Source organism: Sphaerodactylus townsendi, linkage group LG11 (genome assembly GCF_021028975.2).
Source record: "Sphaerodactylus townsendi isolate TG3544 linkage group LG11, MPM_Stown_v2.3, whole genome shotgun sequence".
Lineage (NCBI taxonomy): Eukaryota > Metazoa > Chordata > Lepidosauria > Squamata > Sphaerodactylidae > Sphaerodactylus > Sphaerodactylus townsendi.
Window position 1 is genome coordinate 994,774 of NC_059435.1, and position 16,479 is coordinate 1,011,252.

Here is a 16,479-nt window from a genome sequence, read left to right on the forward strand (position 1 = left end):
TTTCAGAATAACACTGGCTCTGCCAGCGGGGAGAAGGCAGGGCAGATAAACCCCCGGGCCAAATTCTTACCCAGAAATTTCTGGAGAGCCTCAGACTCCCAAGGACTCCTGGCACAGCCCCTTTGGTAGTTTTGCCCCAGTTATCATTCTATCATTTTACTCATCTCCATTTTTATCCTCACAACAGACCTGTCAGGTAGGTTAGGCTGAGAGCATGTGACAGGCCCAAGGTCACCCAGCAAGGTTCCATGGAAGAGTGGGGATTGAACCTGGACTTCCCAACACCAACACTCCAACCACTAAACCACAATGGCTTTCTAGAAATCAATCCCTTTCTTGTATTATTTACCAGAAAAACTAACAACAACAAACAACAACAACACAATGTTCACTGTAGTCAAGATATCCTTTTTCTGCAGCTCCCAGCTTTGGGAACTCAAGTTACAGCTCTGCATAAGGATGTGAAACTAGCAAACAATAATACATTTTTAATGTCTTCATTGTTATTTTCCTGCTTTTTATAACATGTGCTCTTCAAAAAAGAAAAAATCTTCTGAGGTTAACATTCTGGACATATTCAAAAGAACACTGGTCATGCATTGGGTTTTTTTTTCTTTTTGGAAAGCTCTTTCATTTCTTTGTGGAAAAAAGAAACAAGAGAAAAAAAATTCTTTATAAGTTCAGAAGCATGCCCTGTTAGATGCCGGAACTGCTAAACACAAAAAATATAAAGCTTTCGGCAATACAATGAATAGAAACCATGGGTGTGTGATGCAGCCCAGGAAAAGCTGTTATGTGATGACAGGCTGGAATGGAGAGTCAAATGCCTCCATCAATAGGATGGATTCCCCTCCTGTTATTCTGCACTGAGCCAGTCTGTCAATGAAAATTCATCAATCGGCTGAGTTTGCTTTTGTGCTGAGAAGAATCCCCCCACACACACACGCGCCAGATATTCTGTTCGGCTTCTTCTTGCCCCCACCTGTACTCCCCACACTTTTGCAGTGGCCAGAAGTGACATTGCGGGTACCCAGTGGCACTTCCAGTTGGCTCCTCCACGGTATTCTAGGAATTATTCCAGTCTCTATCATCATTTCCATATTGATAAAGTGGATTCCTAGGGCATCACATCCCATTCCAAAAAACTCCTGGGCTCAAGTCATGTGAATGTCAAAATGGCTGCAGTTGCTTCTGTTAAAGTGTCTAAGCCCACATTTCATTATTTTGTATAAACAAGTGGGAAGCATCTCGTTTTTTCCCTCTCTCACTGTTCCCTCTTCCCTTTCCTGAAAATCTCCATAACCTTCCCCTTTCCTGCTTCCTTTTCCCCTTCCCACCCAACAGCCAATCTACATTTATCTGCCACTTTGACTTCAGATTTCCCTGTCCTCCACAGCAGCTCTATCTAGGAAAACCATAGAATCATAGAGTTGGAAGAAACCACAAGGACCATCCAGTCCAACCCCCTGCAATACAGGAAGACACAATCAAAGTACTCGTGACAGATGGCCATCCAGCCTCTGTTTAAAAACCTCCAAAGAAGGAGACTCCACCACACTCTGAGGTAGTGCATTCTACTGTCAGACAGCCCTGACTGTCAGGAAGTTTTTCCTGATGTTTAGGTGGAATCTCTTTTCCTTCACCTTGAAGTTCAAGGTTTGAACCCATTACTCCTGATCCTAGTCTCTGGAGCAGCAGAAAAACAAGCTTGCTCCCTTACCAACATGGCATCCCTTCAAATATCTAAACATGGCTATCATGTCACCACTTAACCTTCTCTTCTCCAAACTAAACATCCCCAGCTCCCTAAATCTCTCCTCACAGGGCATGGATTCCAGACCTTTTACCATTTTGGTTGCCCTCCTCTGGACTCATGATGCACTTGTGCAGCACTAGCCACTGGACCTGATCCTCTTGTAGGATAGGAAACCTTCAAGGACTTGTAGGGTAGCACCTCACTTTCACTTATATACCCTCCCCACACTCACTCCTCTTTCCATTCACCTGCCTCATTCTTTCCTCAGCCATTTATCAAATGATCATCTGCCTCCCATCCTCACCTATATATAATATTTACTTCATTTATATCCCACATTTCTCCAAAGCAGCTTATATTATTCTCCCCTCCATCTTTTACCTCCACAGCAACTCTGTGAGGTAATTTAGGCAGAAATTATACAACTTGTCCAAATTTGTCCAGTGAGTATTCACAGTAAGGGGGGGATTTGAACCTGGATCTCCCACGCCCTCTTTGAATTTCTAACCATGGAACCACACTGGCTTTCATATGATGGCTGCTGTAGAACAACAGGAAGCATACAGGCCAAGGTGAATCCTGCAAGTCAGGTGGTATCAAGTGGTTGCTGCCATACCTGGCTCTGAGGAGCCTTCCCTCGAAGGCCAAAACAGGGAAGACCCTTGCCCCCTCTCCCTGCCTTTTCCTCATAGAAACAAGCCTTGGAATGCTGTGATTGCCTAACATCAGCCACAGAGGACATCCATTTGTTAAAGCTACAGGACCTGCTTTCATCATATTGGGTTTTTTTCCATTTTTGTTCATTTTTAAAAATTTCAGATTTTTCTGCAAACCTAGGGTGTTATTCAGTTTTGCAGAAATATCTGTTTTGCTCATTCATAGCTCTAATCACCAGATGTAAGTATTCTCAGATTTGGCCAACTGCTATTAGAATATACAACTTGAGGCCTATAAGATTCGCAGACAGGGAAACCCCATTGTTTCCCCCATCATCAAGCCTTGAGCTGCTGTGCTGCCACCACTCCTGGATCCAAAGCCGCTCTCAGATGATGACAGGGCCAGTCTCAGGGCAGATTCCAGACACCAATTCCACTGGCTGTCCAGAACCGCAATGAGCCTGCAAATGCACAGGCAATGCTGTTATATTGGGGGGGGAGGGTTTAAAGCCCCATTTTTAAAGTTTGCAGATTTTTCTGCAAACTCAAGAGACACCCCCCCAGAGGCATAGCTGACAAAAATGGCACCTGTGGCAGACTCTGGGTTTTCCACCTCCCCATGGGTCTCACCCCCCCCAGCACAGCCCCCCGTGCCCCACTAACTTACCTCAAAAAGAGCTGAGAGAGAGGTGCTGGGGGACTCAGAGAGGGAGGGGCGCTCCAGCCAGCCTGCTGGGCGCTTTTTTTTAAGCCAAGAGAGACCTCAGCTTTTTTTAAAGCACCCAAGCTGCAAGCTGGAGGCTGACTGGAGAGCCCCTCCTTCTCTGAGAGGGAGGAGTGCTCCAGTTTCCAGCCTTGACTAGGAGTGGGAAGCAGCGTGGCATGCTGCTTCCTGCTCCCAGTCTCAGCAGCATAGTCATGTGGGGGGCCATTTTGCACCCCCACACGACTAATTGGCATATGCCTGGGGCACATGGACCCACATGTCCCCATGGCAGCTACACCACTGCACTCTCCCAGATTTGCAGAACTATCTGTTTACCATCAGTGTGGCCCCAGTATGTGGGTTCAGATGTCTGCAGGTTGGGCCTATTAGGTGGCAAACCTGTTGATTCCATCAGAAAGACCCAGGACGAGTTCTTGGAGAACCTGGAGGATCCTCCTAAATCCCCATTACAATGCACAGTGGTCTAAGTACCACAAAGTACCTCCACTAATGCTTTGGAAGTATTTCCTTTAAACTCTCTCAAGAAGCAAGGTCTACAGAATACATCAAAAATGATTACATTTTGGTTGTTGTATTTTTCTTTGGCTCTTCCCTTCTGACCATCTGCCCTGCTACTTCCCCGTTTGATTTGTAATTCCTATGAAAAAGTGATGGCCCTTTGCCGACAGTGCGTCCAGCATTTGAAATGAGTCAGCTTTGATCTCTGGGGCATCATATCCATGTACAAATATTAATCAAACTGGGAGGCAAATGTTCAATTTTATATTTGTGAAAAGCCTGAGGCCCCCCTAGAGAGACAATCCCATTATTAAGCCATGTGCCAGCTCACGAGCGCAAACATCCTTAAGGCAAAGCCATTCTGCCACATGCAGTGGGCACATCAGGACTACCTGAGAGATTTCAGGAAGGAGCAAAAAATTCCATATTAATGGCCAGTATCAATAGTGGGGCCACAAAGGCAGCAACTTTCTTCCAGAAAATGCTGTTATATTAACCAAATATTAGCAATGAATCCACTAACTCAGAGTGTTTTATTCCTGACAGCCTTCAAACACAACAGGCAGATGTTTCCAGTTGTGGGGTGCAACTGGGATGCCCAACTCAAGTTCCTCTGAATATTACTTGTGTATTTCTACTAACTGAAGACAGCTGGATTACTACATCCACAGCAGGAAAGTGTTTTTGCAGGGGAGATGGGTGGGCAGGAGTCAGCACCTGTGGGACCCACCGGCAGCTGCCCAACCTCAAGTATCCTTGCAGCAGTTCTGGGACAGACTGCCCAAAGAAGGCTTCTTGGCCATTCACGGTTAATGGGGGAACAAAAACAGTGCTGCGGCCAGAGCATTTTCAGGCAGCCGTCGCAGTCCCTCTATCCTAAGGCTCACCACAGGCTTTCCAGGGGTTTCACATCGATATCTAATGATGCTGCAATTCTTTCCCCCTTTGCAGGTCTCCTTTTAAAACAGAAACAAAGGAAAAGGAAGAACAGACAAAGGTGTATTTCGGAAGGGATGTCTGGCACACTATGCAGGCTAGAGAGGGTGGTCTTCTTTTAATTTCCTGAGAAATTGAACTTGCAAACACTAAGTAATAAGATTCAAAGGGAGAGGAAGGAACACAGTCTCATAAACACAGACAAAGAAAAACAGAGCGATACCTGAGAAAGCAGGAATGTATCTGCACAAAATATACAATATAGAAAGGCAAAAGTGGTTGATATAAAACTGTGAATGCCATCACATTTATCACAAGGATGTCAACTCAAGTCACGTACAATCATATACACTATCACAGGTTCATCACAGAGTTCACAGTCTAGAGAGCATTTGGGGTACCAACGGATGTGTTTACTAGAGAGATACAGTTTCCAGATTTTTTTGAAGCTATCAGGGAGAAAATGTAGTTTCCCTTAAAAAAAATTGGAAAAATGTACTCACTACGAGAGAGAGAGAGAGAGAGAGAGAGAGAGAGAGAGAGAGAGAGAGAACCAGATCAATTGCCCCCTGCCTTCCCCCACTGTATTGATTTTTGCCAACAGAAAGACAGGATAAAAGTAATAGGTGAACTTAGAAAACAAACACTGTAGTAAAGAAAAGAGTATATTATTTGGACAAAAACAACCTCATACAATTACAATAGGTAGGACTAACAGCACAGTTTGGTACAGAGACATGTTTTATATAATTGAAAACATTAAACTCAATAATTTATACTCATCAAACATGTATCAAATACTGCCAGTTTTGTTAATGGTTAAACAGAGAACTTGAAAATATGTTATATGTTTTTACAGTATGCATAGGAATGATAATCATTTAATGGAATAAAGTTGTCTTATGTCAGCATTTTGAAGCACCTTCCTCACCAATGTTCTAATTGCTGTTTTTATATTTTGTTCATATCTTAACTGTTTCTAATCATTTTAATTATGGGGGTTGATTTTAGTGGTTTAAAATGTGATTTTATCATGTACAGATTTAAATTATTAGCCATCTTGGTGGCCCTTTAATGACAGAAATAAATGAATGAATTTTGAGTCAATAATGGCACATGGCACTCATTCCCAAACAGAAATTATTTCACAGAAGTTTTTTTTTAATACTCCACCAATTTCCCTAATTTTTCCACTGGAAAAGAAATAGGAAAAAAACCCTCAAGGGGGAGATTTCCCCCCAATCTTCACCCTCCCCCCTTCTGCCTCTTGGTAGATTACTAGCGATGCGGAAAAGCAGACGACTCACTGATTAAAGCTACATTTTAAACAGGAAACTACATTTTAAATAGGAAAGCTGAGAAAGAGAGCAAGGCAAAGAACAGCTTCACTGGCTAAGGAGAGAGAGAGAAGTGATTTCCAAAAAGAAAGAGTAAATTAGACCTGAGATTATCGTTTTAAGGACAGAAAAGACACAAAAGGACCAGAAGGGCATCTAGCTTTACAGCCCTTTCTAGCTGACCACTTGCCTCAGAGGTGGGATTCAGGGGGTTCGGACAGGTTCGGTAGAACCTGTTGTTAAATTTTCCTCAGTTCGGAGAACCCTTTGTTAATCCACCTCTGAAGCAAGTTCTGTGCAATTTTTTCCCTTCGTTTAGTGACATCAGCCTCATTTTGAAAAGAGTACCCTTTTTGAAACAAGGGGAGGGCAGTGCAGGAGCGAGAGGAGTGGGTCTGCCCATGTGCTGAAAGGGAAAAGTAGGCGTGTTTGGCGCTGAAGTGGTTAGAGCTGACCAACAACACGATGAGGTGACTTTTGAGCTGGTTCCCGGCTGTTAAAGTTAGCAACCAACATAAGGCTTTTTTAGGAAGGGTAGGAAGGCACTGGGCATTTTGGGAACGAGGAGCCACTGTGCTGCCGGAGCGAGGGTCAACAAACGAGGCACTCTGGCTCCACCCACCTCGCCCTCCCTGGTTGCTGCTTCTGGTGCCGGCCGGCCCGCTCTCCCAGCAGGGCGTCTCACTCTCCCCTGCCTCAGAGGGTCAACTGGGCACCAGAAGCGCCACAACTCTCCCCTCTCCCTCGCCGCTTGGGCAGGCCCTCTAAGAGCAGCAGAAAAGCAGAGGGGTGTCTCGTTCTGCCCTTCTCCGCTGCTCTCAGAGGGCCGTCTGGGCACCAGAAGTGCCACAACTCGCCCCTCGCCCTTGCCACTTCTGGTGCCCTGCAGGCTCTCTAAGAGCAGAGGAAAAGTGGAGGGGTGTCTAACTCTCTAATGTAAGTTTAGGAAGGATTGCCTTCCCACATGCACTTATTTTTTATAATTTCATTCCTCTTTGCCCAAGGGAGGTGGTGTTCCCTGGAATGTGCAGTCCTGAGGTATCTGTACCCTGACCTAGATAGCCCAGGGAAGCCAGATTTTGTCAGAACCCAGTTGCTAGGTAGGGTTTGCTCTGGTTAGTATTTGGATGGGAGATCACCAAGGAAGCCCGTTTTCTTAGGGCTTTGCTGTGCTAATGCCTAATCAGTCCAACCAGAAAAAATGTGAGAAAAGATTCCTTTGCCAACTTTTGCTCTTTGATCAATGCAAAACAGCAGGGAGGAAAACTCCTCTGCATGACCACAGACTGTTTTCTGCTATCTGTCATCTAACAGTCCATTCCAATTAAAATTTTTTGCATGTGGTCTATTCTCTGCAGAGCACAGATGAATGACACACACACACCCATTACTACATTGGCTCTTCCATCTCCTGTTTTCTACTGTTCTAAGCTTGTAGTAAAGGCCGTAGATAAATAGGCAGAGAGCAGCTGCAGCAACAGTCCTGTATTCAGAGCTCCAAAAACTGGCTGCAACACCCTGTCTTCCCCGGCAGCCTGCTCCATTCTCCTGCAGCAGCTGCCAACCCCATCTTAGATTGGAAAGAGATGAGTTTAAACTCCTCTTTTAGATTAAGGTACCCCATCCCACATTCTTTGCTAAGGAGATGGGGCTACCCTTTTGAAGGTCCATAACTTTGGACCCCCTGAACCAAACTGCACCAAACATTGGGGGTGCCATCATGACAGTCTCCAGATGATACCCTGAAATTTTGGTGCTGATACGTCCAAGAATGCCCTCCCTGCAAGAACATCCCGAAATTTGCCCAAGAATCTTTGTTCTGCATTGAGTTTTCTGTATTGCTGTCAATGGGGGTTGCAGGCTGGGGGGGCACATTTCTGAAGGCACAGTCTCAAAACTTTCAGGGTCTCATCAGGAGACTGCCCTGATGATACCCCCCAGGTTTGGTGCAGTTTGGTTCAGGGGGGCCAAAGTTATGGACTCTCAAAACTGTAGCCCCCATCTCCTATTAGCTCCCATTGGAAACAATGGGGGATGGGGCACCCCCTTTGGGAGTCCATAACCCTTGCTGCCTGCGCTTATCATATATGTGTTGAAGCTTGCTTTTGCTCTTTCATGGGAATTGTGCTTGGGAGTTTGGGGAGGGGGCGTTTTGTCCGTAAAAGCGACAGTTTGGGTCTGGGAAGGTCAGAATCTGCATTCCGTTTAGTGCGACTGTTGAAGTTTATGAAATAAAGAGCTGTTCAAAGTTACTTATTTTGGGCCCTTCGAGGTTCCTTACAGGTATCATCTGGAGACTTTCCTGATGATTGGTGATGCCCCCATGTTTGGTGAAGTTTGGATCATGGGGGCCAAAGTTATGGACTCCCAAAGGGGGTGCCCCATCCCCCATTGTTTCCAATGGGAGCTAATAGAAAATAGTGGCTACCACTTTTGGGAGTCCATAACTTTGGCCCCCATGATCCAAACTTCATCAAACTTGGGGGGCATCATCAGGACAGTCTCCAAATGATACCCTGAAGGTTTGGTGCTGCTAGCTTTAAAAATTCTAGTTTGTGTTTTTCACCCCTCCTCCACATGAAGCCTGCTGGAATGAGTGAGTGGTGAAAAACACAAACTAGAATTCTTTAAAGCTAGCAGCACCAAACTTTCAGGGTATCAGCACCAAACTTTCAGGGTATCATCTGGAGACTCTCCTGATGATACTACCCAGGTTTGGTGAAGTTTGGATCAGGGGCCAAAGTTATGGACCCTCAAAGGTGTCGCCACATCTCCTATTAGCTCCCATTGGAAACAATGGGGGATGGGGCACCCCCTTTGAGGGTCCATAACTTTGGTCCCCCTGATCCAAACTTCACCAAACTTGGGGGGTGTCATCAGGAGTGTCTCCAGGTGATACCCTGAAGGTTTGGTGCTGCTAGCCTTAAGAATGCACCCCCTGCAGGCACCCCCAGAAATTCCCCATTGACAGCAATGGATTGTGTAAATGTAGAACAAAGAAGAAATGTAGAACAAAGAATCTTGGACAAATTTCAGGGGGTGACTTCAGGGGGTGACGCCACATCTCCTGAGTTCCCTTTGGAAACAATGGGGGAAGGTCCTTTGAAGGTCCATAACTTTGCCCCCCCTAATCCAAACTTCACCAAACTTGGGGGACAGTCTCCTGATGATACCCTGAAATCTTGGTGCCAATATGTCAAAAAAATGCGCCCCCTGCAGGCCAGAACGTGGGAAAACACCCAAAAAATAAAAAAACCACCCAAAATTCCCGGATTTTCCCACAGATTCGGCCCAGTCCGAATCTGCAAGGTTCGGAATTTGGCCAATCCGAACCCATTGATCTGAATTTGGGCCGAATCCGAATTGGAACGAATCTGGCTGGTATTGACCAACCTTATCTCTCACTATCTCCATCGGATTGGGGGTGAAACTCTGAAGACACCCCATGTTCAATGCCCAACAACTTCATGAACACCCTCCAAAAGCTGGAGACAAATTGGGAACTCCTGTCCGTGATTATCTTCCTGGGGGCAGAATGCAATCTGTAAATATGCAGCATTAACAGTTCAGCCAGTTTCTGGGCAGTGAGGATAGAAGCACACGGAATAAAATGAGCCTGCTTAGAGAAGAGATCAACCACAGTCCAAATCACTGTTTTACCATGACTTAAAGGCAAGTCCGTAATAAAGTCCATTGAAATCACCTGCCAGGGCTCATTGGGCAAAGTAATGTCCTGTAACAATCCATGGGGCTTTCCTGGAATTGTTTTCACCATAGCACAGACAGAACAACCTTTAATATAAGCCTCAATATCCTTACGCATGGTCTTTCACCAAAACTGTCTGCGGAGCAAATGCAAAGTTTTCACAAAATCAAAATGACTGGCTGACTTGGAATCGTGCCCCTGGCGGAGGATTTGAGAACACAAATGGGGCGGCACATACAACAGCAAGCCACAGCACCAGACTCCGTCACGCAAATCCAGCCCATCACCGCCCTCCTCCAAAGGAACCGGGGACTTTCCAGCCTCCAAGAAAGCAAAGAGGAGGTGGCTGGGAGGAGAAACTGATGGCGGGGGCTCTGCCTTCACCTGTGACTGTGTAACAGCCAAGCCCAAGTGGGAGGAGGAGAGAATGGTGTGGGAGAGCGAAGAATCCACCTTGCGCTCCTCTCCCCCTGGCAAGCGGGAAAGGGCGTCAGCCAGACGGTTGGTTTTGCCCAGGAAAAAATGCACCAAAAAATGAAAGCACGCAAAAAAGTCTGCCCAATGCAGTTGTTTGGCAGAGAGCCAGCCCGGGGAGCAGAGAGCAGCCAGATTTTTGTGATCAGTCCAGACCTCGAAGGGGTGCTCCGCTCCCTCTAAGAAACTCCTCCAAACAGTGAGAGCAACCTTAATAGCACAGGTTTCCTTATCACCAACAGTCCAATTCAGTTCAGCACCTGAGAACTTGTGGGAGAGGTAAGCGCAGGGGTGAAGGAGGCCATCTGACCCTCGCTGAAGTAGGGCAGCTCCCAAAGCTTTATCCAAAGCATCAACATGGACAATAAAAGGCAAGGAGGGATCAGGGTGGGCAAGAACAGGTTCAGAAGTGAAAGCAGTCTTCAGGGAATCAAACACAGACTGGCAAGCAGGGCTCCAAGTCAAAGGAGCACCAGGGCGGGAAGCCGACGCCCCCCCCTTTGGTGCGCAGAAAGTCCGTTAGAGGGAGCGCCAAAGAGGAAAAGTGAGGGATGAAATCACGGTAGAAATTGGCGAAACCTAGGAAAGACTGGAGTTGTTTGCGAGTTCTAGGAGGAGTCCAAGCTGTAACATCAGCCACCTGTAAAGGATTCAGTCCTCCAACCAGCCCGTCCGCTACAAGCATCTCCCATCTGCTGCCAAGCCACCATCGCGAAATCCGGGCCGCCTCAACGGCTCCTTCCGGCCCTAAGGCAGTTATTGAAGGTGACCCGGAGGAGGGGGAAGCAGCTGTTTGCCTTTCTTCAGCCCCCATGGACATGGGTTCGACTCCAGACGCGGTGAGTGAAGGCAGCGCCCCCATTACAATCCAAGCCGCTTCTGGCCAACCCCGCTAAGCATACTCGTATTATAGCCTCAGCCCTTGTAGATTCTGGCTGCTCCCATTGCTTAATGCGGCCCCAGGTGGCGGAGGAACTAGGTCTAGACCAAGTCCCCCTGGCTAAACCCATACCATTCACCCAAATGGACGGCAGTCCTCTCGGGAGCCAAGGACCGCCCAGTTCAAAAACGCGAACCGTTCTCCTCAATGCTACCGACCATTGGGAGAAAATTAGTTTTATTCTGGCGCCAGTGGCCAAACACTCCATTGTTCTGGGCATGCCATGGTTGTTGCTGCATGAACCAAAATTCATTTGGAAAGAAAGGATCTTAGAATTCACTGACCCCTCCCTGCGGTGAACACATGAATTGGGGAAAAACTTCGGCTTCTCCTGACACACACACCCCCCCTGGCCTCCTCATCAGCGATGCACGCCTAAATTGCTCCCGATTCTACCGGCATTCCAATCCGCTTTCTACCAAGATATTTAGCCAGAGTATTTTCTTTAGGGAGCAAGAATGCGACCAGTTGCCACCCCCCATAGAGACATCTGGACTGCAAAATCGCATTACAGCTTCAGGGGCTTAACTGCCCAAAGGTAGAATCTACCGTGATGAGGTCCTCCAATGAGGAGAAGGCAACTTCGCGCCTTCTTAGACAAGAACCTCGCTCGCTGGTTCATAATAATGGGCGGGCTACCAAACACACACATGCTGCTCCTGGTATTGTTTGTGAAAAGAAGAAAGATGGCTCTTTACTGGCTCTGCACAGATTACCGAGGGACCCTCCTAATGCAGTCTCTCTGTCCACAATAAATACCCTTTTGCCATTAATCAAGGACCTTTTAGACGATTGGGCAAGGGACGATCTTTAGCTAAGTTGGACTTGAGAGAAGCTTTTCACTGACAGGGTCAGAATTGCAGAAGGCTATGAACACTTCTTGACTGCATTTCTTAACACCGGGTTTGGACAGTTTGAATAACTCTAATAATGCCATTCGGGTTAAGTGGGGCCCCCGGAGCTTTTATGGCCCTTTATCAACTTAAGTTCTCCATGATTTATTATACAAGGGAGTAGTTGTGTACTTTAGATGACGTTTTAATTTATTCGCAAACCATGGAGGAGCATGAAGCGTTGGTTCGGGAAGCATTGAAACGCTTGCTCAACAACTCCCTCTTTGCCAAACTTTCGAAATGCTGTTTCCACCAAACCTCTATTGACTATTTGGGTTACCGGATCTCGCCCGAGGGCCTCAAGATGGATCCTGCTAAGATTGATGCAGTCCTCCAATGGCCTGCCCCTACCAACCGAAAGGAGCTCCAATCTTTTCTGGGTTTTGCTAATTTCTATCGTGACTTTATACCCCAATTCGCTGAACTGACTCTCCCACTCACAGACCTCTTACGCACTAAGGGTAAAGATCCACTGACTGCCAAACCCGGGGCCCCCCTTTCCTGGTCTAAAGAATGTCAGACAGCCTTTCAGCTTTTAAAATCTGCTTTTACTACCGAACCTATCCTGAAGCACCCTGATCCAGATCTCCCATTTGTGGTTCACGTGGATGCCTCGGACAAAGCTTTGGGGCAGCCCTGTTGCAGAAAAAATAAAGATGGTAGGCTGGTTCCGCGGTGCTTATTTATCAAAGAAATTCTCCGGTGCTGAGCTCAACTGGACTGTAGGGGATAAGGCTGGAAGGGGCTAAACACCCCTTTCAAGTTTGGTCGGATCACAAGAACTTGGCCGCCCTCTCCCCCCTCAAGATGTCCGCGAAGCAACTTCGTTGGGCCGATTTCTTTTCTCGTTTCTCTTTCACGGTCCATTTTTTCCCCGGAAACACCAATAACTGACTGATGCGCTCTCACCTCGAGGAGGGGGGTGGAGCTGCCTTACGGGACATTCCGCGCACTGTTCTCTCTCCCTCCCAATTGGGGCTGGCTGTCACCCGATCTCAGACGTCCACTCCTCCTCCTCCGCCCATTCCCAGCCTGGTCTCTCCTTTCCTACGGGAACTCGAGGAGGCGGGGCTGCACGAGCCACCGGGCGGAGGAAGGTGACTCCCACCATGGCTTGGAGAATGGTGTTTGGCGGCGGGGGGATTGTTGGTACGCGCCTCCTCCGTAGCAGGTTCCTCGAGGCCTGTCATGATGCCCGCCAGCTGGACATTTTGGCTTTCTCAAAACTCTGCATTTGGCCCGGCCAATTTTGGTGGCGCGCGATGGCGCAAGGACATTGAGACGATATTAAAGGTTGCTCTGTTTGTGCGGAAGCCAAGAACGTTCGGGAAAACCCCATGGTCTGTTGAAACCTCTCCCGGTGGCCTCCCGCCCCTGGGAAGTCATCTCCATGGATTTTATTACAGATTTGCCAGAAAGTCAGGGCAACACGGTCCTGTGGGTGGTGGTGGACTTATTTTCTAAACAAGCCCATTTCATCCCATGTACTTCCATCCCTCCGCTCCTAAGTTAGCTGCCTGTTCATTCAGCATATTTATCGCCTACACTCCGGCCCCGTTAAAGGTATTCTCCATCATGGGCCCCAATTCATTTCAAAGTTCTGGAAAGTTTTCTTAGGTTTGTTAGGGCCACCGTTGCGTTGCCTCTACCACGCTCAAAGTGACGGTGAGTCAGAGAGAACTAACAGAACCCCTGGAGCAGTATTTTACGTTGTTACACCAATTACCACCAAGACAATTGGTGCGAGCTAATTCCGTTTGCAGAATAATGCCTATAATAATGCGTTCATAGCAGTACAAAAAAAAACCCCTTCGAATTGTGTCTGGTCGCCCTTCCCTCCGCTGCCGCTAAACTACCTGCGGAAGCATTGACCCACCGGAGTTTCAGCAGTGGGATTTCATCTCTGGCCGAGGGTGGAAAATGGTCCAGACTGCTTTACAGCAGGCTAAAGACTCCCAAAAGCTGCAAGCGGATAAGCACCGCCGATTTCCCGCGTGTGGGCGCCTGGGTGTATTTGTCTACCAAAAATCTCAGAGACGTGCATAAATTTTCAAATCTAGGCAAAAGATTAGTGGGACCTTTTCACATTACTAAAGTGATTAATTGATGTCACTCGCCCGCTTGGACTTGCCTAATTCTCTTTAGTAATATCCATCCTGTCTTCCATTCCAGTTTACTCAAGGAGGCTCCCGCTTCCTCGATGCCTGGCACGACCACTCCGGAGAGACCCCCACCGCCTATTATTCATGGCCACAAGCATTAAGAAACTGACGCCACCCTGGACTTTCGCTTTAATAGCATACGCTTACCATATTTAGTCTCTGGGGTGGGGGATGCCTCTGGGGATAATCAATGGGTCTATTCCGAAAATATTGACGCCCCCGCCCTCATTTCTGCTTTCCATCGCACCTTTCCGCACAAACCTGGGGGGGGAGAAGTCTTTTTTAAGGGAGGCAGAGTGTAAAGGATTCAGTGGTGTTGATGAGCGGGTCAGCCGCCTGGCCTTGACTACATTCCACACCCGGGCGATGGGCCAGCTTCTGCGGCGGAGACCTTATCTCTGCGAGGGAGATGAGACCTCCGTTCCCATGGGAAGCCGGGAGGGGGATGGGATGGATAGAGTTATAACCTGTGCTTCTGGCGGGAAATGTTATTCCTGCCACGGCGTGTACGTGAGCTTTCTAGGATGTCTGAATAAACGGTCTTTTACACCCAAAAGCCTTTTATTTCTGCTTCTATGGAATTCCTTACACCACCTTGGCAGGGTCCATTTCCAAACCAGCGGCAAAAATGCGGTAGCCCAAAAAATCCAACTGAGGCTTATGAAAAGCACATTTAGAGAGTTTTACATACAGGGAGTTTGCTAACAACCAGGACAAAACCTCATGAACTAGAGCAATGTGAGACTGTTCATCTTTGGAATAAATCAGCACATCATCCAAATAAACAACAACGCCTTTCAACAACAAATCATCGAGAATTCCATTGATCAGGCTTTGGAACACAGACGGAGCCCCTGCGAGCCCAAATGGCATAATTAAATATTCATATTGTCCATAATGAGAATTAAACGCAGTCAAATATTCATGGCCCTCTGCCATCCGCACCCGTTAATAAGCTTCACGTAAGTCCAACTTTGTAAAAATGCGCCCGGAACCAAGATTTGCAAGTAAATCCTTAATGAGGGGTAACAGGTATTTGTTAGAGGCAGAAACCGCGTTGAGACCTCTGTAATCAGTGTACAGCCATAAAGAACCATCCTTCTTCTTAGCAAACAGCACCGGGGCAGCAAAACTGCTGCGTGCCCTCCAGAGGGACCCACGTGCCAAATTCTTATCCAAAAACGCCTGCAGTTCAGGATCCTCAGCAGGACTCATAGGGTAAAGTCTCTGGCTACCAATCTTGATCCTCCTTGATCTGAGATTGCAAATGTCTTAGCAGACCAGGTGATCGGGAGCAACAGCCACAGCAGCAGCAGCAGCAGCAGAAGGCCATTGCTTTCACATCCTGCATGTGAGCTCCCAAAGGCACCTGGTGGGCCACTGCGAGTAGCAGAGAGCTGGACTAGATGGACTCTGGTCTGATCCAGCAGGCTAGTTCTTATGTTCTTATGTTCTTAAAGTCGTCCCTTTGGCAGCTTAGCTCCAGGAACCAGCTCAATTTTACAATGAGTCTCACGATGGGGTGGCAAGGTATTACACTCAGTTTCCTTGAAAACCTGCCATAAATCCCAGTACGGCAGGGGAATGTCAGGGTCAATAGAAGGTTGAGACACTGCGCAAGCGAGCCCCTCAGATGCGTGAAGCAAGTGTTCAGGCGGATCGGGGCTCATGTGGTCTCCACAAGGAGGATCAGTAAAACGCGTTGAGACCATTTCATGGATGCCCACCATGAAGTCTGAGCTCAGGCAGGCGGAGAAAATTGACAAGGTGACTTCTCACACAAAATGCTGTGATTCAAACCAAATCCTAACCCTTTCCATATTTCTTTGGTTAACCCTTTCCATATTTCTATTTTAGCTCTGCTAATATTTGGAGAACATTTGGCCAGAGATCAGTTACCCTGGAGAAAATAGTTGCTCTGGAGGGTGGACTCTGGCATGGGAGCCTACTGAGGACGCTCTCAGGATGCCCAAACCTTGCCCTCCCCAGACTCCATTCTCAAATCTCCAGGAATTTCCCATCCCAGAACTGGCAACTCAACTAGGTCAACATGCAGGCAAGGTTCTTCTTATGCCCTTAACAGCTGCAGGCAAAGACAACATTAATTGGCCTGAATTTTTCCAGCAGGAAGATACTGTGATAGGGAATACTTCCTACCCTGCATTTCATGCACATCTGCTGTTGCTCAAAGGTAGGGCGGGTCTGCAAGTCTCCCATCAGTCTACAAAAGTCAGTCAATAAATTCTTCAGCCTAACTGAGAACCTGGTAATCAAACCAGGCTGCAGAGGCAAGTAGTAGGCCAGCTGGAACTGGACATTCATGAGAGGGCTGCAGAAAAAGCACACGCAGAAGACCTCTGGACTGAGGAAGAAATTCGGGAGGGCCCGTTGTTC